This window comes from Rhineura floridana, chromosome 9 (assembly GCF_030035675.1).
Source record: "Rhineura floridana isolate rRhiFlo1 chromosome 9, rRhiFlo1.hap2, whole genome shotgun sequence".
In the NCBI taxonomy this organism is placed as follows: Eukaryota; Metazoa; Chordata; class Lepidosauria; order Squamata; family Rhineuridae; genus Rhineura; species Rhineura floridana.
The window spans coordinates 45,728,962-45,750,796 of NC_084488.1; the positions used below are offsets into that span (position 1 = coordinate 45,728,962).

The following is a 21,835-nucleotide window of genomic DNA, read 5'->3' on the forward strand; positions in this document are numbered from 1 at the left end:
TTCACAGGCACTGCCTCCTGAATGGCCCATTCCAGTGTTGCATTTATTGCAATTTATCATCTTTATTAAAGGACAGGGTATTTCAGTTAGTTCAATCTCAGGTACCCTGTCAGCCCTTGCCTTTATTTCTAAGGCTAAGGGCATTCCTGAATACACATCTGAATTTAGAGTCTGAAAGGTCCTGGAGGGCTGGACACGCTCTGCCCCTAGACCCCCTGATCACAGGAGGCCTATTACACCGGATGTACGTATGCAAATTCTGCCTTTATTTGGCACCTTGTGCTTTTCTCCTTATGAGACTTGTCTGTTCAAGGTGGTAGCCTTATTGGCTTTTTATGGGGCCTTTTGCCCTGGAGAGGTTTTGGTATCATCCAATAAAGATATCTCGTACCGGGCTTTATGCCTTGGGGATTGCGTCCTCAGTGACAATTCCCTTATCCTCTCTTTGCGTGTCTCTAAGACAGATCAGAAAGGTCACGGTAGAGTTGTGACATTGTATAGTTGCACAGTACCTGCCCTATGCCCACTTTCCACTATGAAGGATTTCCTTTCCATAAGGCCAGCAGGCCAGCGTTATTTGTTCATACATCTTGACGGGTCCACCCTTACGCAGTTTCAATTCTGGGCTGGGGTTAGGTGGGCCTTGTTGGTCTGTGGGCGAGATCCCGGAGTGTATGGAATGCATTCTTTCAGAATTGGCGCAGCTAATGGGCTGTCTAATGGGCATGCCTACAGAAAGTATCCAAGAGATTGGAAAATGGCGTTCTGCAGTGTTTAAATCTTATATTCGGCCGTGAGGCTTTGCCTACCTGTTTTCTTGACCATACATCTCAACTGGTCCACCCCTTTATGCAGTCTCAGTTCTGGGCCATTGTTTGGCGGGCCTCGTTGGCCAGTGGGCAAGATCCCGGAGAGTATGAAATGTTTCTTGTCCATATATCTCAACTGGTCTGCCCCGTTATGCAGTCTCAGTTTTGGGCCGTTGCTCGGCGGGCCTTGTCGGCCAGTGGGCGAGATCCTGGACAGTATGGAATGTTTCTTGTGCATACGTCTTGACTGGTCTGCCCTTATGCAGTCTCTGTTTTGGGCTGTTGTTTGGTGGGCCTTGTTGGCCGGTAGGCGAGATCCCAGAGAGTATGGAATGTTTCTTGTGCATACATCTCGACTGGTCCGCCCTTTATGCAGTTCTGGGCCATTGTTCGGTGGGCCTTGTTGGCCAGTGGGCGAGATTCCGGAGAGTATCGAAGGTATTCCGTCAGAACCAATGCAGCTATGGCTGCGGCCCTCATGGGCATGCATACAAATAACATCCAGAAGGTTGGTAGTGTGTTCTGGTGAATTCAACTCTTATATCTGCCGTGTGGTTTTGCTTACTTGTTTTCATTTTTTCCAGGTCTTAGGAACCTTCCCGTCCTGGGAAAGATTGTCATGTGTGGCCACTCCATCTTATTCTGGGCCCACAACAGTGCTGCTTCTTCATCGCATGGGACCCAGTTGCAGTTATCAGTTCAGGCTACAGTTTCTTGGAGCACCAGGTGTGGCATGTTGTGGGGGGAGTTGGTGCCCACTATTGTTAGGCTTATGTCTTCTTGACAGCAGCCTCATGTTTTGGTCTTGCATTTAGGTGAAAATGACCTGGTGCAACGCCCGGGGTTGGATTTACTCCGTGAGGCTACTTGTGACCTTACATCAATTAAATGTTATTATCCTGACCTAATCTTAGTTTGGTCGGATATGCTTGAGTGTAGAGTTTGGAGGGGGGCGATACACCCCAACAGAATTGATAGATCAAGGTGGTGGGTCAATAGGAAGGTCAGGAACTTGGTTTTGTCACTTGGGGGTGCGTTCATCCCTCATGACAGAATCAGGTTTTATTTATTTAAATAAAATGTATATACCACTTGATTGCAAAGAACCTCTAAGCAGTTTACAAAAGAATTCCTTTGCTCTCAAGGCTCAGGTTCATGGCTGAACTGTGCCCTGTGGGCTATCTCAAGGACTGCACAATTCTCTTGAACCTTAAAACCAGGTTTTGGGGGCTTCCTTCTAGCATCTAAGACTTGGGTGGATGCAATCTAAAATACACCCAAGAACTGAGGAGCTTTTCAGCAATAAGGAAAATGAAGATGAAATGAAACATTAGTTACACCAGCTTTACTGCCAGCCTAAGATCTTAGAACAGGAATGAGGAACCTCCATCCCATGGGCCTAATAAGGTTGCGTTCTGTTTGCCCAAGCAGTGCCCACCCGCTCTCCATCAGACATATATGACAGGCAAAGACCTGACTCAACCAAAAAGGATTTGTCTGCACAGCCTTGTGCAAAGGGCTTAGCAAGACCCAACAATCAGCTGATTGTCAGATCTAGCAAAGCTCCTTACCAAGGACTCAGCAAGAACTCCACAAGATCTGAGAATCAATTGATTGTCAGATCTTGTGAAGCACTTTGAAAAGCACTTCATGGGTTGTGCATTTGCCCAGTTGTATTTCAAATCATGCGAGGGGGGGAAGGGTTGCCTGATCTTGGATGTCAGGTGACTGACAGATGGGAAACCTCTCCCACCTGTCAAATTTGACCTGAGGAAGGTGGGAGTGATAACGATCTGGCCTGCAGGTCAGATCCAGTTCCTCAGCCCTGTCCTAGAATCAAAAAGAAGCCTTATATCATGTACCATACTACAGAGCAAAAGGTATCTGACCTTAATTGTTTGGGCTAGTTCCTTTGATGTAGAGATTGTACCTGGATTACTGAATTATGACTTTCCACACACACAAATAGGGGGAAATGTTGTAGCTACTGCTTTTGTCAGCTTTTTCTTTCTAACTACATGTCTTCCTAAAGGGTTGTCCCAAGTAATGACATTAATGTGGGGTACAATTAAGTCCTATTCCGGCAGTTCCAATCACTTGCAAAAAATATGCATATTAGGCAAATGTATTTACAAAATGCATATGTTAGGAGAAATGCACATGGAAATAGAAATGATTTTTCATGTGTTTATTATTAAAGATTTGGAAACTGATGTGAAATGAAGTAAACTGAACAGGAATGAAAAATGAAAAATGGAGAGAAACCAAAACTGGCATATTTATTCATCCCTAAAGTCCAGTGCTAACACCTGCTGCAGCCTTACTAAATTCTGCTGTATGGTCAAGAAAAATGACAGGGTAGCTTGAGATTGCCCTTGTTCCTCTTTGGACAAATATCATCTGCTAATGGGCGACTAAAGTCACCAATGCTTCCACATCCAGATTAAAAGCCAGACGGAAAGAGGTCAAAGGAGAATTTCTCATCATGGAAGCCCTGGAGTTTTCCTGTCACAATGCTCTCAGTCAAATTTCCTCCAAAGGGATGGTTGAATACTGCCCTGAAGCTTGCAGATTCATCTTGTGAGGGGGAAAGAAGAGGCTGCTACATTTCACCTGACCCCTTGGATAGGTTCAGGAAGATATTTTACAGATATAGATATACAATATTATTATGATTTATGGCGACCCTATGAATCTTTTGGATGTATCCCTAGGGTTTTCATGGTAAGAGGTGGTTTACCATTGCCTTCCTCTAAGCCTATGGCACCAGGTATTCCCATCCAAGTACTAACCAGACCTGACCCTGCTTCGCTTCCGAGATCAGATGAGATTGGGCGTGTTCAGGGTAATATGGCCGTTGGCCTATATAGATAGATAGATAGATATAGATATAGATAAACGTAATTGTGATTAACCAAACAGAGGTTTTTATTATATTAACAAAACATTTCAGCTTCCACCTTCATCAGTTGCCAACATATAAATGCTGTTACCAAGGTGGCAGTTATAGAGCTTTGAGGATGGAATGCTCAGAGGGGCTCCATTTGCAGAAGCTAAGTAGTGGTGGTACTGTCCTCCAGGTTCAGGCCATGTGGTGCCAATGTGTCCAGAGAGTAAATCCAAAAGTTCTCCCTTTTGGTCAATGCTGCTGGATCTGCTGGCATCTCTATCGCTGTAATGGAAAAATCCAACAGGCTGTGACCCTCGATGTTAAAATGCTTTGCAACTGGTTGCTCCACTTTTTTGGTCAAAATTGCCGACTTGTGGTTCCTGAAGCGCGTGCATAGGTCAGTTGTGGTCTTTCCTATGTATTGGATATGACATCCTGGTCTTTTGCACTCGATGATGTAAACTATATTGCAGGACCTGCAGGTGATGTTCTGTTTGATGTAATATGTCCTGCCTGTCTTAGTGCTTGTAAAAGTGGCTGTCTCCCTGAGGTACACACAGGTGATACAGCGTTTGGAGTGACAAGGATGAGATCCTGGATTGGTGACAGGTGGCTTAAGCACAGCTCTCACCAACAGTCTGCGCAAATTAGGAGGTTGGCAAAATGCTATAACAGGAGGCCTGCTGATGGCTCTAGTAAGATGTTCAGAGTTTGCCAGCAACGGATAGCTCTCCTTGATTGCTCGGTGATAGTTAGGAGATGCTGGATGGAAATCTACCACAAATGGAATCCGTTGCTCTCTGCTCTTTGACACCTCAGTATGATGGAGGAGGTTTTCTCTGGACAGAATGGAGGCTCGGTGGATGTTGCAATTCATAATATGTGGAGAATATCCTCTTCGAAGAAGGTGTTCTTTAAGTTCACTGATCCTTCTCTGGTATTTGTCTTCAGTGCTGCAAATAAGTTTGATTCTCAGAGCTAAGCTATACACAATGTTCTTCTTTATATGCCTAGGATGGCAGGATTTCCAGTTTAAAAAGGTGTGGGCATCAGTGGGTTTGCTGTAGAGATCAGTGGCTATTTTGTTTTCAATGGTAAGAAGGACATCCAGAAAATTAAAAATTACATCAACTTACGTTTATATATATATATTAGGTGATTAACGGAATCTTTACAGGGATCCAGAGCAAGCTTGAGTGAAGTTCTGTCTGTTGCTTTCTAAACTGTCTTATCTATATCTATATCTATATAAATATATATACTGAGTTGTATATGAAAGTTTTGGAAGTATGGAACAAGACAGTTCAAACATTATAGGTCTCCAGGAAACATGTCTATTTATATGCATCTTGGGGTTACAACCTTTTCCTTGTTAGAGTTTTAGTTCTTCAAGCTAAACTGTTCTTTATTTCTGGCAAATAACGGGTTGGAGGACTGCACCGGATAATAACTATATGCAGCATATGATGAAAACCTTCATTTTCCCCATCCCAACCCCAGCAGCTACTTCTGAATGAGACAAGTGGATCTGACAAGTTGTGTCACACTATACTTGGAAACACAGTCTGTTTGAATGTTGGTTTGTAAAGCAGGAATGCAAATAAATGAAGAAAGTATTATATCTTTCCCCCTCTAGGATGCACACCCTAATGTGGTGAGAGGGTTTGAGAGTATCGAAGAAGCTGAGAGCAATGCCGTCAGGAGTCTAGACCAAGAGACTAGGCTCCTAGCAGGGGCACCCAAGGTGGAACGGTCAAAACTGAGACACCAGACTAAGATGCATCCAAATTCAGAGGAAGGCAATGGTAAACCACCTCTGAATACCTCTTACCATGAAAACCCTATGAACAGAGTATCCAAAATGCAACACAAGATAGTGCTGGAAGATGAGACCCCCCTGGTCAGATAGCACTCACCGAGCTACTGGGGAAGAACAAAAGACAAGTACAAGTAGTGCTGCAACAAATGATGCAGCTGGGTCAAAGCCAAAAGGAAGCCCAGAGGCTGATATGCACAGATGTGAAAGGAGAGTCCGGAGTTGTACAACATACACAATAGAAACATGGAATGTGAGAAGCATGAACCAGGGAAAGTTAGAAATTGTCAAGCAAGAAATTGAATGTATCAACATACAATACTTGGCGGGGTTGCTTTAATAGTGAGAAATGATGTAGCAAAAGCAATTAGGACCTATAACGCAAGGTCTGAGCAAGTTATATCCATAAGATATAATGGGAAACCTATTAACATAACCATCACCTAAGTCTATGCTCCACGGCAGATGCAGAAGAAGAGGAATTGGAGAGATTTTACACAGAAATACAGGAAGACATTGATCACACACCAAAACAAGAAGTGCTGATTATCACGGGGGACTGGAATGCAAAACTAGGGAACAGAGAAGAACTAGGAATTGTGGGGAAATGGGGCTCAGGAGGTAGAAATGAAGCAAGGGAAAGACTTATTGAATTCTGTGAAGCCAATAATTTGTTTCTTGCAAACATTTTTTGAGCAACCGAAAAGACGACTGTACATGTGGACATCACCAAATGGTCAATATAGGAATCAAATTGATTATATAATTGGTAGCAGAAGATGGAGAAGTTTCATGCTTTCTGCAAAAACAAGACCAGGAGCAGACTGCGGTACAGATCATGAACTGGTAATATTGAAAATCAGAGTAAAGCTAAAGAAGAAGAACAAAGCAATCATAATGCCAAAATACAATTTAAATAACATCCCAGAAGACTATAAAGATCAAATAAGGAACACATCTGAGCTTTAAGTTGACAGAGAACCAGAAGAACTATGGAGTGAAGTCAAGGAAGAATGCAAAAAGACCTTACCTCTAGTTAAAAAGAGAGAAAGTTCAATGGATGACTAAAGAAACTCTTAAAATAGTTAAAGAGAGAAAGGAAGCAAAAGCAAAATATGGTTAGAACCCTAAGCAACTGTACAGCGGCTAGTATGTAGGAAGAAAGAGAACTAGTACAATAGTTATTGTATAGAAATAGAAGAGGACAACAAAAAAGGTAGAACAGGAGTCCTATTCCAAAAGATTTAAGTTAATTTAAAAGATTAAATTAAAGGGGAATTTAAACCAAGAGTAGGGATGTTGAATACAAGGAATTACACTGACTGACAGAGATAATATAAAAGGAAGATGGTAGCAATACACTGAATAACTCTATAAAAGAGATACAAGGACGACAGATTCATTTATGGAGGAACAGTATGATGAAGAACCAGAAATTTTAGAATATGAGGTGAAAGGTGCTCTTAAAATACTTGGAAGAAACAAATCACCAGGAACAGTTGGCATACCAATAGAATTGCTACAAGCTACCAAGACTGAATCTGTCCAAATTTTGACAAGAATTTGTCAACAGGTATGGAAAACTAAACAATGGCCCACAGACTGGAAGCATTCAACATACATCCCAATTCCCAAGAAAGGGATCCCAGAGAATACAGTGATTATTGAACTATTGCCTTAATATCCCATGCAAGTAAAGTAATGCTCAAGATTCTACAACAAAGGCTCTTACCATATATGGAGCGAGAAATGCCAGGTGTCCAAGCTGGATTTAGAAAGGGAAGAGGTACCAGAGATGATATTGCAAACATACATTGGATAATGGAACAGACCAAAGAATTTCAGAAGGAAATCACCCTTTGCTTTATAGATTACAGCAAAGCCTTTGATTGTGTAGATCATGAAAAACTATGGAATGCTTTAAAAGAAATGGGGATGCCACAGCATCTGATTGTCCTGATGCGCAACCTATACTCTGGACAAGAGGCTACTGTAAGGACAGAATATGGAGAAACCGATTGGTTCCCCATCGGAAAGGGTGTGAGACAGGGGTGTATTTTATCACCCTATTTGTTTAATCTATATGCAGAACATCTCATACGGAAAGTGGGATTGGACCAAGATGGAGGTGTGAAAATTGGAGGGAGAAATATCAATAATTTAAGATATGTAGATGATACCATACCGCTAGCAGAAACCCGTAATGATTTGAAACGAATGCTGATGAAAGTTAAAGAGGAAAGCACAAAAGCAGGACTACAGCTGAACGTCAAGAAGACTAAAGTAATGACAACAGAAGATTTATGTAACTTTAAAGTTGACAACGAGGACATTGAACTTGTCAAGGATTTATCTTGGCAGAGTCATGAACCAAAATGGGGACAATAGTCATAAAATCAGACGAAGGCTAGGACTGGGGAGGGCAGCTATGAGAGAACTAGAAAAGTCCTCAAATGCAAAGATGTATCACTGAACACTAAAGTCAGGATCATTCAGGCCATGGTATTCCTGATTTCTATGGATGGATGTGAAAGTTGAACAGTGAAAAAAGTGGATCAGAGAAAAATAAACTCATTTGAACTGTCATTTTGGACATACAATGGACTGCAAAAAAGATGAATAACTGGGTGTTAGAACAAATTAAACCAGAACTATCACTAAAATGATGAAACTGAGGTGATCATACTTTGGACACATCATGAGAAGACATGATTCACTAGAAAAGACAATAATGATGGGGAAAACAGATGGGAGTAGAGAAGGAGGAAGACTAAACAAGAGATGGATTGATTCCATAAAGGAAGCCACAGACCTGAACTTACAAGATCTGAACAGGGTGGTTTATAGCAGATGCTATTGTAGGTCGCTGATTCATAAGGTTGCCATAAGTCATAATCGACTTGAGGTCACATAACAACAACAAACCCTTTTTTCTTTTTCATAATTTATAGCCATTAAAGCATGTTTAAGGAGAATAGAACCACCAAGTATCAACTCTGTCCAGATCCCTAGCAGGTCAAATTAAAAGCCTTCAAATTGTTTTCTATGGAGATAGTACATATTAGAGGGCTGTTTGTATTTTCCCTGGACATCTTCACTGTAGACTGTGGATCTTTATCTTGTAATAATACTGGATAGGGATTAGATTTGTCTTCATTGCAGATTATCTGGAAAGCAGTCCTAGATCATGCGTCAGGTGAACCTCACAATTAGGTTCTGTATTCTGGATTACATTAAAAAAAAAGCTTGTTTGATCAGGCCAGCAGCCCATCCACTCCAGCATCATGTTCTCACAGTGGCTAAGCAGATGCACTAGAGAACCCAACAGGTAGGACCTGAATGCAACAATACTCTCCCCTCCTGCTGTTTCCAGCAACTGGTATTCAGAAGCATATTGCCTTTAACAGAGCACTCCAAGTAAGGGTGTTCGGGGCATAATAAAATGCACCAAGTATAATGTAAGAAAAACCCTGCTGGATCAGACCAGATACCTATCCAGTCCAACATTCTGTTCTCACAATGACCAACCAGATGCCTATAGAAAGCCCATGAAAGTACACAAGTGCAACTACAGTCTCTTGCTCAAGTTCCCTTACAACTGGCATTCAGAAGCACTGCACATACTGCCTCTGACAGTGGAAATAATATAGCCATCCTGATTAGTGACTATGGATAGCCTTATCCTCCCTGAATTTGTCTAATCTCCTTTTACAGCCATTCAAATTGGTGGCCATCACTACAATTTGCAGTAGCAAATGCCATAGTTTAAATATATGCTATTTGAAGAAATGTTTCCTTCTATCTAGCCTCAGTTTCCCAATCTGTAGCTTCATTGGATGGCCCAGCTCCTAGTATCATAAGAGAGGGGAGACAGATCAGATCTGTTAGTTATGCCATATGAGATGACTCAATCAAGTATCACTTCATTATGTTGTGGTCTTTTTAAATCCGAACATTATGTGGCTCACAATACAATCCTATACATGTCTATTCAGAAGTAAGTTCCATTGAGTTCAATAGTGTTTACCCCCAGGTAAGTGTGCATAGGATTCCACTTTGAAATAACGTAATGCTATAGAATTATTTTCTGCATGCACTTTGAATTTTTTCCCTTTTTTTTCATCTGTTCACAGTGAGAGTAGCTACGATTTTCCTAGGACAATCTAACACTTCTCACATTTGGAAAGCTGCCTAAAATGTCTTTATTCTGTAAGGCCTTTTGCCTAGAAGGTAAATGCTCTTAATTTGTACTTGTCATTAGCTGTATTTTGGGGTTTAATTTGCTGTTTATTAAACAGTTAATTATTAAATGCTGTTGGTTTTGGCTTTTAATTAGTTTTAATTCTAGCGGCTTCTCTTCCCCCCCTTCACCTCATAACAAAACAGCCTCAAAATTTAATAAATAAACCTTAGAGGTTCAACATGTGGGCTACTAGTTGAATAGTTAAGCAGGTGTCCTTGGCCATTTGTTTGACATGGGCTGTCTTGCTTAGTCGATGTCTTGACAATAGCCTTGTCCAGATGTTATGCCTGAACAGGGAATTACAGGGATGCAGGGTAGTTTGTGTGGCAGCTCTGCTAAAAACATCACTGCACATCCCGGCCCCATTCACTCCACCCTTTACCTTTACACATTGAGCATGGAGGGTATGAAGCAGGCTTCTAATCACATTCAAATTAAGCCACTTAGAATCCTCCATGCAAACAGGAACCCTGTCTCCTGCAGATTCTAGGTGTGTTTGCCCAAATGTGCTTAGAAGCCCCCGTTATATCTTCCTGGTCAACATGAGAAGGTCGAGGGTGGAGCAAGCGCAAGTGGGGATGTTGCGGGCAAGGTTAGTGTGGTCATCCCCACTCCGCCCAACAAGAGTTCTGGCAATAATACCTGAACAGAGCTAATATCAAATAAGAATTGCTAGGTGTTCTTACAACCAATCTGAGCCAATTCCTATATTACAGGATTACTGACATTCCCTATTGTTGTGTTCCATTCCAGTCAGATATTGTTTAATTCTCAATCAAACATGAGGCTCTACTAGTATGATTATTTTCCATACCAGCAGTAAGCTTCCTCCACTTCATTCCTGGCATAGGAGTAGGAAGTTACTATGTTAGTACCTCCCACAAGATCTGAGTTCACAACAGACTAACAACCATACAACTTTTGTAATGTAAGAACTGGCTGGCAGTAGCACTGGGAGTGGTGGTGTTGCTCAGAGGGCTGAGAAGTAATTTGTATGTGAGAAGTGTCTTCCCTGCAAGTAATCACAAAGGTCCAGCAATGGTGGTGGAGGCGGCTCCTTGTTTAGATGTATGGTTCTCCGATATATACTGATCTGTGATTCCACTGACTGCAGTCACTACTTGCATCTGCTCATTCCAGGAGGTCTAGTTCCATGGGAAGATACTTCTGAAGAAAGATGGCTCAACATGTTGTTATTCTAATTAAATTATTATTATTACTTTATTACCTGCCCTTCACCCTAAGCACCAGGGCAAGTTGCATCAGTTCAAAATACATAATTAAAAACAACTTGAACTCACAAGCATCACAAAAAATAAGGGTGGGTCCTAAAAATATACATCTCAGCTGTCAAAAGCCCGGGTAATGATAGCATTGGATAACTTTAATAAAAGCCGAGTCAGGTGCAAAGTGAATTGTTAAAGGGATACCAATATATTTGGCATCACTTCTTCCCAGATGTTGACAGAAACACTTGCTTTCCACCATCTGTGCAAATTTATAACTTTTAACTAGTCTCTTTCTCTGCATGCAAAACACATTTTTATTGCCACTGCTGAGAAAAAAAAAAATCTCCCAAGATTAAAGGTATCACTTACCTTGTTCAGCTAACTTGTTTATTATTTGGTTCTAAAGAGAATATTGATTTTTCCTCTCCTATTGAGTTAAAATGAAAGATTTTTATACTTTGTTTTACATAGTGACATGTGTTTCAAAACTGAAAGGGCATTATAATTGGCAAGAGGTGGCCAGATTCAATGGACTTTATTCCCAGGGAAAGGTTCCCAGCTCCTCGATAATCTCATGTATTAATTACAAAGACAATAACAAGCAGTTTCTGCCTTTTATTAATCAGTCATCAGAATGGCATTAGAGTGAAGCTGATCAATCATCTTCAACTGCAAGAAAGTTAATCCTCAAATCCTTGTGTTTTTTCCCCACCCCCAGTTACTTTTTCCTTTTACATTTAACATACTTCATCTTGACCAAAATCATCTGAATGATTCCTCATTTAGGGGAGAAGGTGAAGGTTCAGCCCAATTTACAGATTATATTTTTCTGTAAAGATAGAAAGTATTCTTTGGCACACAATAGGGTAACCTAGGCAGCAGCAATTATATGTATGTTTCAGGCTAATGATCTCACACTGAATGAGAAGAAAATTTGCTATGCTGTCTGCCCTTGCACATCCAAAGGGAATGTTGGTTCTTCCTATTGAAAAGCTTGCAGAAATAAAAATCTATGGGTGTTCCAGCAACACACTATTATATTTCCTTCAGTAATCTCCATAGCAGGAGGATGTATGTGGATCAGATAAATAACTGATCAAATGCAGTTTGAAGGACAGCAAGGAGAACGTTTTAGATTACTTTTAAATAAAATGAAAGGTGTTGTATGTCAATTCCGCAGTTTATGCTAAAGGCATAAAAGAAAAACGCCCTGACACCAGTGAAAAAAGATGTGGAAGAGTCTTGAGGGCAAACAGACTTCCATCTTGTAAAGCCTCAATGGGCCCTGACAGTGGCACTAAGCCCATGGATAAACATTGCCTTCATGCAGCCACAGACTCATAGTGGGCTCATTAACTCCCTGAAAATGTATTATATGGTACACTTGCAAATGCAGGAAAGTTTGCTAATGCCTAAAATTCTTCCCTGCAAATCCTTCCTTCTCCCAAATCTTAAAAGCCTTTGCAGAGCATAAATGTGAAAAGGCAAAATAAGCCTTTGTTTCTGAAACTAAATTTAAGAACCAAGGTTCCAGAAGACCTTCTCATGCTTTATTCACATGGATGTGAATGCCTCTGGCCCTGCCCCTCCAAGGCCATGCAGGTGAGCTCATCATCACTACTCATGCACTGAGAATGGACATTTGAAGAGGAAAACACCTGCTCACCCATAAAGGTTTGTCTTCAGATGTCCTCATACATTTTTCTTGGTCAGGTGGGACTAGGGTTTTCACCCGGAGACTCCGGATTTTGGGGGTCCTCTCTGGGGAATTAACCTTAATATCTGGACTCTCAGCTTTCATTTTTTTAAAAAGTAAGTTTCTAGGTGGTCTGGTTCTTGAGATATACACCAAAACGTCAGCCACTCCCCCCCACAACTGTTAAATGAGCTCCTAGCTGGCTGCTCTAACCCCACCTTTTCAGGTTTGAACCCAGTAAGTGTTGAACTCCAGGCAGTACCAAGACGACATTGCAATGCCTGAAAACTGTTGCTTCATAAATTGAGTAAGCTAAGTATACAGTTTTTAGTCTTTTTCTCTCTTATGAGCAGAAGTTAAATGAGTTTAAATCTTCCTGGGCTGTTGAAGAGGGCAGTGTTTTGAAAACCTTCCCAATTTGGAGCTTTAATCCAATATACGCGTTTCTGGGAGTAAAGCTGCAATGCTAATCCCACATACCTGGAGTAAACCCCATTGACTTCAATTGGATTTAGTTTTGAGTAGACATAGTTAGGATTGTGCTGTAAATTAATGGGACTTTTCAGTGAACGGAGCAAAGAATGTATTTGTGTTGTAAATCTTTCCCTCTCCAATCCTAGTTTGTAAAGCAATTAGGCAGGGTTAGGGTTAGGCTTACATAGGTATCACTGCTTTTATTATGTAGGAAACTAATACTGATTTTTTTAAATGTTCTGCAGCGACCAACTGGTTTTGATAATAAACTGTTATATGGGGTGTATGTATTTTTACATCTCCAGTGTGTGTGTATTTAGAGTCTTCCCAACAACCCTTTGAGGCAGGGTTGGTGATTGGAAACCAAGGCAGCTCACAACAAGAAAAGTTGTTGTTATGTGCCTTCAACTTGATTACGACTTATGGCGACCCTATGAATCAGCACCTACAATAGCATCTGTTACAAACCACCCTGTTCAGGGTGGTCTCTGAGGTCTGTGGCTTCCTTTATGGAATCAATCCATCTTTTGTTTGGTCTTCCTCTTTTTCTACTCCCTTCTGTTTTCCCCAGCATAATTGTCTTTTCTAGTGAATCATGTCTTCTCATGATGTGTCCAAAGTATGATCACTGCAGTTTCATCATTTTAGCTTCTAATTATAGTTCTGGTTTAATTTGTTCTAACACCCAGTTATTCACAGTCTTTTGGTATGCACAAAGCTCTCCTCCAACACCACATTTCAAATGAGTTGATTTTTCTCTTATCCACCTTTTTCACTGTCCAACTTTCACATCCATACGTAGATGTGTATGGGATATACCATGGTTGAATGATCCTTACTTTAGTGTTTTGTCTTAATATATTTTAAGATTTGTTTTTATGATGTTTTAAAGTGTTTTTAGTGCCCCTGCTGGGAGGAAGGGCGGGATACTAATCAATCAATCAATCAATTAAATAATTAAATAATAACAATAATAATAATAATGGTGTTCAGTGATACATCTTTGCATTGATGACTTTTCTAGTTCTCTCGCAGCTGCCCTCCCCAGTCCTTGCCTTCTTCTGATTTCCAATAAATACAAACAAGTATAAACAGTTGCAAAACAGCTTAAAGTGGCATGACTCTCAATTTTGGGATGGGTGACTGCAGTTTCTTATCACTTGAGAGTGCAGTTCTGTGTATGTTTCCCTGTTTGAGTAAGCTCAACTGAATACATTGGGACTTGTTTCTGAGTAAACAAACATAGGATTGCATGACAAATATCTTTACAGGTTGTGTAAATAATAAATATCTTTGACAGTCATGCTTATATAAATATTTCTTCATTTAAAGCACATGACATCCCCTAAAGAATCCTGGGAAGTGTAGTTTCCCCCTCACAGTTATAGTTCCCACCACCTTCTTTCTTTCTTTCTTTCTTTCTTTCTTTCTTTCTTTCTTTCTCATTTGATTTATATCCCACCCTTCCTCCTGGCAGGAGCCCAGGGCAGCAATTACACCCTTAACAAACTACAGTTCCCATGATTCTGTGGAGGGATTCATGTGCTTCAAATATGTGTTGAATGTGCTTTAAATGAATAGTGTGTATCTGCCCTAGGTATGATGTGCATTTATTAGTGAATTGAAAAGAATAATTTTAAAAGATACTTTTTTTAAACGGGGAAGTGCTGCAACTCAGTGGTAGGGCATATGCTTTGCATGCAAAGGTCTAAAAATCAATTTCTGGAAAAGACCATTACCTGGAATCATGGAGAGCCAATGCTAGTCCATGTCATCCTTTGGTGTACCTATGCTGGTTGCCTATCAGGAGCTACTACTGGAAGTTCAAATAAATCTTCTTTCCAACCCTTCTGTAAAGTCCACCTTACGGCAAAGAGCTTCCAAACCATGGTTTTATAATGACTGTGTTAATCTATAGAATTTATTAGTACAGCGATATAGGGAATACAGAGAGCAAGGTCTTCCCACTTTATTGGCTGAATGTTTGGTCCTAAAAAAGGAATATAAAAATCTAATTCGCCAAAAAAAAAGAGCAGCCCAATTCCAACTCTGGCAAGCCTTGATTGTTGCATCCAAGACCAATGATTCAGCTACTTTTTGGAAACTTGTGGCAAGGAGATGGTTGTCCAACTCTAATGTAAATTTAGTGAATTACCATATCCCTGTAACCTCCTGGGAAACATATTTCCGAAATATTTTTGATCTTGGAATAGTTAACTTAAAACAGATGCACCCTCCCATAGATAACTTACCTGCCTGGCCCCCAGTCTCTATTAGAGAGATAATCTCGCTTATTGAAAAGCTGAAGCCACACAAAGCTCCGGGGCCCGACAACATTATTCCTGAGGCAATTAAGGCTAATACGGAGTGGTGGGCTCCGATTTTAGCAGCCCTCTTCACCAGTATAGATCAGTCCCTTTGCATTCCCGAAGATTGGGGATGTGCAATTATTATTCCGATTTTTAAAAAGGGATCTCGGGAAAATCCAGCTAATTAGTGCTTTTAGAATTGCAGCCTTCAGGAGCATCCATCTTTAACCCTGAGTGCTCCCATCTAACATCTCCATGACACTAGGCTCCTTTCTTCCTACAATGGCCTTCTGGTGACTGGCCTGGCCTGAGGGCACTTAAACTCTTCTTGCCAGAAGCAAGTAGGCTAGATTAAATGTTCCATACCTAGGCTCTGTCTTTTAGCTAAGATTTTTTAATTTCCAATCAGAGAAATGTTTTTGTTTGTTTATACGCTCCAAGCAACTGTGGTTGATGCTTAATGTATTATGCTTAATGACATCACTCGGACCCTCTCCTGTAACATCACTTGGCCCACCCCTGTGATGTCACTTGGGCCTGCCCCTGAAATCTCAGGGTTTGGGATGCTTCTGACCTAGCAATCCTAAGTGGGACTAGCTTGGCTATATGATGTCAGTGGCAGGACTATCAGTTCAGCCCCACTCCTCCTACATGTGAATGCCCTCCATGCAACTAGCATGTGAAGAGTGTGTTGGAGAAAAATGAACCAAACTGGACTCCATCTTGGCCTCAGCCTCCATTTTGAATGAACATCTCTTTTTCAAGTTAGAAGTTAATCATTTTTGCAAAGTTAACAGGCTATGAAGGTAGACAAAGAGGAAATGGAACAAGATGGTATGTTGCTAATGTCTAACCTCTAACTGCCATTGCCAGGCTGAGTGTGAGACGTTGCTAAGCTGCAGTTAGGGAAATTCTATAGTTAGAAATTAATGTTTGAAGCTTCTGCAATCCTGTCACAAATGCTTGAAACATTTATTCCTGACTATAAGTATTGAACAACCTGCTCATAAGAGCAGAGAGAGCTCTATTTTTCCATACAACACAGTCTTGTAAGATCTCTCTCCCCTTGCTGCAGCAATGGAAAAAATAATGTTATCGCAACCATCCTTAATGGTGATCAGTCTCCTTTTTTTCCCCACCACAAGTGCTAGAGTTTAACAGGCCTGTGGTCAAGTTCCCTGTTGGCTCCAGAGGCTAGGTCAGAGATGGGGAGCCTGTGGCCTTCCAATTGTTCTTGGATTCCAACTCTCAGCTAGTCCTCTCAGTTCTTGGATTCCAACTCTCAGCATGGCCACTGGACAGGAATGATCATGGCAGGTGTAGTTCAGCAACATCTGAAGGGCCACAAATTCCTCATCCCTGAGCTAAAACTTAGATCCTCTTGTTGCAAAAATGAGAGGTAGCTACCATGATGATGTTATCTGTGTCAAGGATATACTGCACAAATAAAAGCATATTATTATTTGAGTAGTGCGGGACATGGTTTCAAAGCAATGGTATAACTGTAGCCAATGCTGAGGTTTGGGAGCTGAGTCGAATGACAACAGGGCATTATCATACCACAAACAGTGTCAGAGGTGACTTAATTCCCACCCTTGTATTGCTAATGCAACCTGCTTGTGGAGCAGTATAAGTAAGGTGATGGCCCTTGTGCCATACCAAACCTTAGGACTCTGTTCTACACATCATATTCCCCTAATGAAGTTGCTTAAAGACACCAATATTGTGATGATCTGAGCCAAATACAGAAGCAAATGCCCTTGTCTAGAAAGTGTAAAAAGGATGTCAGAATTGCCTGATACTAAGGCAGACCATGGCGACTCCATATAACATCATATAGTTTATGCTCAGTATTGCTCTAAAATATGAAAAAGATATTTTTCCCAGTGCTGATAAGTCTAGATCCTTTTTTTGGAAATACCCAAGCCTTAGAGCATATTTATACTGAAAAGATCAAAGGCTATCCATTGCTACCAGTCATGTGGCAATGTTCTACATCCACTGTCAGGGCAATATGCCTCTGAATGCCACTTACTGGCAATCACAGAGTACTGTTTTGTTGAGGCCCTGCTTGCTGGCTTCTCATAGGCATCTGGCTAGCTACTGTGAGAATGGGATTATAGACTAGATGGGCCTTAGGCCTGATCCAGCAGGGCTTTTCTTACTTTCTTAAGAGATACCCAGTATTCACTGATTTGAATCTTGCATTTTTCTATTGTTATAGCTTGCCCTGGGACTTTAGGGTGAAGGGCGAGTAAGAAATCCAGTGACAAATGAAATAATGATGATGATGATTTATACATGCTTAACTGTTTTGGTCCCCCACACACCAAAACCTGTAACTAGGTTGGAACTCTGAGAATTCTTAGTTAGAGATCCCTTGCCACCGTTTTCTGTGGATTATCCAACCAGTTTAGGGCTGCGATGTAAATATATATTGTACTCTCGGATGTTTTATCCGGAATAAATAGATAGGCTCTTCTCATAGCTCTAAAATGAACTTCTTGTCACCTTTGTTGTTTAAATCATGCCACCTCAAAATGCATATGATGCTGGATCATGGTCTCCTCTTCAGGGCCACGAGCGAGCACCAAATTGGCAAGCAGCAAATTGCACACCTTCCAGCGAGTGCAGTTCCTTCAATGTGATGGTTTTTTGTTGTTGCTGCATCGCTTGTTCTCTGAGAGCTTTGATTGTGGAGATAGAATGATTCATGCTACTGACTTTCCTTGACCTTCTATAAAAACATTTTAATACAAAGCTGACATGGATTTTTTTTTAAAGGCACCATCATAAAATGGGTTACATTTTTATTTCTTCAGAACAAGTAGACTTGAAAATATAAGTACAAGGGGACTTGAAAATATTCAAGTAGTACTTGAAAATAACTTCTGAATAATAAGGCGCCCTCTATTAAGTAATTTATCGGCTCTTTCTCTTAATTTTGAAACTGTATAAATTGACCATTGCTAAAGTGGAAGAGACCATTTGTCTGCTCTATAAATGAACTTTATTCACAGCCCCTACTCCCTGACAAGGTGAATTTAAAAAAAGTTATGGGCACAAAAACGTTTTTCACTGTAGTGACTAAAGAGAAAAGACAGGAGTTTTGGGATAAGAGAGCCATTTGTTAACTGTTAAATAAGTTCTGCAAGAAACAGTAAGTTGCAGCTATCTAATTAGTGCAGGCAGAGAGAGCTCGCTGGGTGGTGCAGAGCCAATTCACTAGGGAGAGGAGTGTGACGAAGTTCATCCAATGCAAACAATCCACCTGTTGGGATTTTTGGAATTAAGGAATTTTGGGATTGAGGATTTTTTAGAAGGTATGCAGCATATTGTGTATGGGATATAGATAGCCAGCTCATGTTGGTATAGGAAAACATGTACAGTAATACCTCAGTGAACAAATCCTTCATAAATGAATCTCCTTTTAACAATGCTTTTTAAAAGGTGAAACTGACAAGCCTGTGTCTTTGCTTTCCTATGGATAAATTTTCAAGCCTGTGCCTTTGCTTTAAGGTGAAACTGACTGCCCTGTATCTTTGCTTTGCTATCTAAACTGATAAGCCTGTGTCTGTGCTTTGCTATCAATAAACTGATAAGCCTGTGTCTGTGCTTTGCCATCAGTAAACTGATAAAGCTGTGTCTTTGCTTTGCTAGGGTGAAACTGACAAGCCTGTGTGTTTGCTTTGCCTTTTAATGATTCAGAGGAGAAGGAGAGGGGCTGGTTGCCAGGTAGCCATCTTTAAAGCCCCTTTTGAAATTGTCTCCACCATCTATGAGTGGGTGTAAGAGCCTATCCTTATTCTTTTGATGTTATTACCAAAGTTTATTTTAAAGAAATAATGTCCAGGAACACATCTACTTTGTTAACTAAGTTATTACTGCATATCTTATGCCTCGAAAAAGTAACACAGAAGGGGCAAATGTGATCAATGGCACTGATTAAAATATTCAACGTCTGATTATTATAAGACTGTTTTAAGCACTTATTGCTTTAAGTGCTTGACAAGGAAAATGCTAAAATTAAGAGTACAGAGGGGAAAGTGGGAAGCAAAACTAGAGGTGCCCTGAGTTCAGTTGCTGAGATGAATCAACATCCTGTTACTGCTTGTTAATAATAGCTGGGTGAAAGAACATCCAATTGTCCAGGCTGTGGAAAAATACAGAGCTGATATTAAGAGCTGATGGGCACTGGTCTGTTCTTGATCAAATGAGGTAATCATAAAGTCATAAGAAAGAAGGAACTATCTAGTATCAAAATTGCTAAAACTAGGGAAAAATTCTGTATAGGTGCAGAATTTATTATGATCTCAGTATGGTTTTGGGCCAGAATTACTTTAGATGCCCAAATTGGAAGTGAGGATCTCAACAAACATTTTGATTGCCATGCCAAGACATGAAATTTAAGGAAATAAATCCAATTTGAAGGTTTCAGCAAAATCTGGGGGTATGAAATCTGAAATGAGCTCATGGGGGAGTTTCTAAATGAGATCATAGATATGGATTGTCCAGCTGTAATCTCTAAAAGCTTGGTATCATAGATGATGCGTCGAGGCTGGGCCTAGGCATGTTTTAAATGCATAAAAGCAGATTCTGGGCTCAGAAGGCTTGTCTTCTCTTCACAATCCTGGTGAGAGGTCCCACCTCTAGTGTCTTCTGCTCTGCTTTAATCTTGTGTTTAAGCTCTGGCTGTGTGAGAAGGTGTCATTTTTTTCTTGTTAATTAAGTGCCTCAGTGACAGCAATCTATCTGTGTTGGTTGTATAATGACTCTGGTCCAGCTGATGTGTCTGTTGAACCTTCCACTTACAGATTTGGGAGTTGTTTGTGAAGCTGTGACCTTTTGCAGCTTTTGAATAATCAATAACTTTAACCCTTATACACCATACCACCCTCCCTGCCGTATCATCCTACCAGGAAGCTAGCACAGCGGCTCCCCCACACACAGCAAGCTACCTTTGAGCACAGGCCTTCCCTGTTAAGGAGTTGTTTCTGGGAAAACCCCACCCTCGCTCTGGCATCTGTTAAGTTATTGTATGTTTCCTTCATCTTGCTTTTTAAAATAAACTACAAACATTCAAAACATCTATTTTCAAACTATGACTAATAATAAATAAAATCAGCTATAAATAAAATCTACTATATAACAATCTATAGTATACTACTGCTATGATTACTATTATGATTATAATAGTGGCACGGTGGCACGGAACGCGTTCTACCAGCTTCGGCTGGTAGCCCAACTACGACCCTATCTGGACAGTGGGAACCTTGCCACAGTTATCCATGCTCTGGTAACCTCTAGATTGGACTGCTGTAATGCACTCTACGTAGGGTTACCTCTGAAGACGGTTCGGAAACTTCAGCTGGTGCAGAATGCTGTGGCCAGAGTTCTTACTGGGATTAAAAAATATGATCATATAACCCCTGTCCTGGCCCAGCTGCACTGGCTACCAATATGTTTCCGGGCCAGATTCAAAGTGTTGGTTCTTACCTATAAAGCCCTTAATGACATTGGACCGCAATACCTGGTGGAACGCCTCTCCCGCTATATACCTGCCCGTTCACTACGTTTGACATCGAAGGCCCTTCTCCGGGTTACAACACATATGGAGGCCCGGAGAGTAATAACCAGAACTAGGGCCTTCTCAGTGGTGGCCCCCGAGTTATGGAACGCCCTCCCTGATGAGATACGCCTGGTGCCTTCTTTGTTATCCTTTCGGCGCCAGGTAAAGACCTACCTCTTTGCTCAGGCATTTTAATTTAATTTTATTTTAATTTGTCTTTGTCTTGATTTTGTTTCTATATTTTACAGTGTATTGTTATCATGTTTATTGTATTTTAATCTGTTTTTACCTTTTTGTACACCGCCCTGAGAGCTAGAAAGCTATAGGGCGGTTTAGAAATCTAATAAAATAAAAAAAATAAATAAAAATGATTATGTCCCCTTTTGACTTGTTTCAAGCTCTTTCAGTTGTCTTATTTCAGCAACAAGAAGGCATTATATAATTTCATATATTCTGTAGATCAAAGTTTTTCAAATTGTTCCTGTTTTTGTTTCCCTTTTCTTAATCTTATCAGTTCTGGCAATCTAGACATCTTTGCTACACGCCATCTTTTGTTAAACCATTCCTATTCAGAAAGTATTTTCATCAAATGCCATTTACAGGCTAATAATATGTTTGCTACAGCTAAGTTTCCAACTAAAACAAAATGCCCTGGATGTATGTTCATGTTCAAGTAATCCAAAACAATTGAGTGGCACAGTCCAACCAATCACATTTTCTATATTTTTTATGATGGTCTTCTAGGGTTGCCAGGTCAGAAGCATCCCAAACCCTGAGATTTCAGGGGTGGGCCCTAGTGA

General features: G+C 40.6%; 1 pseudogene; it reads right to left on the reverse strand.

Moving 5' to 3' along the window:
* Positions 1-3,564: 3,564 nt before the first annotated feature.
* Positions 3,565-3,671, reverse strand: LOC133364680 (5S ribosomal RNA; annotated as a pseudogene).
* Positions 3,672-21,835: the final 18,164 nt, after the last annotated feature.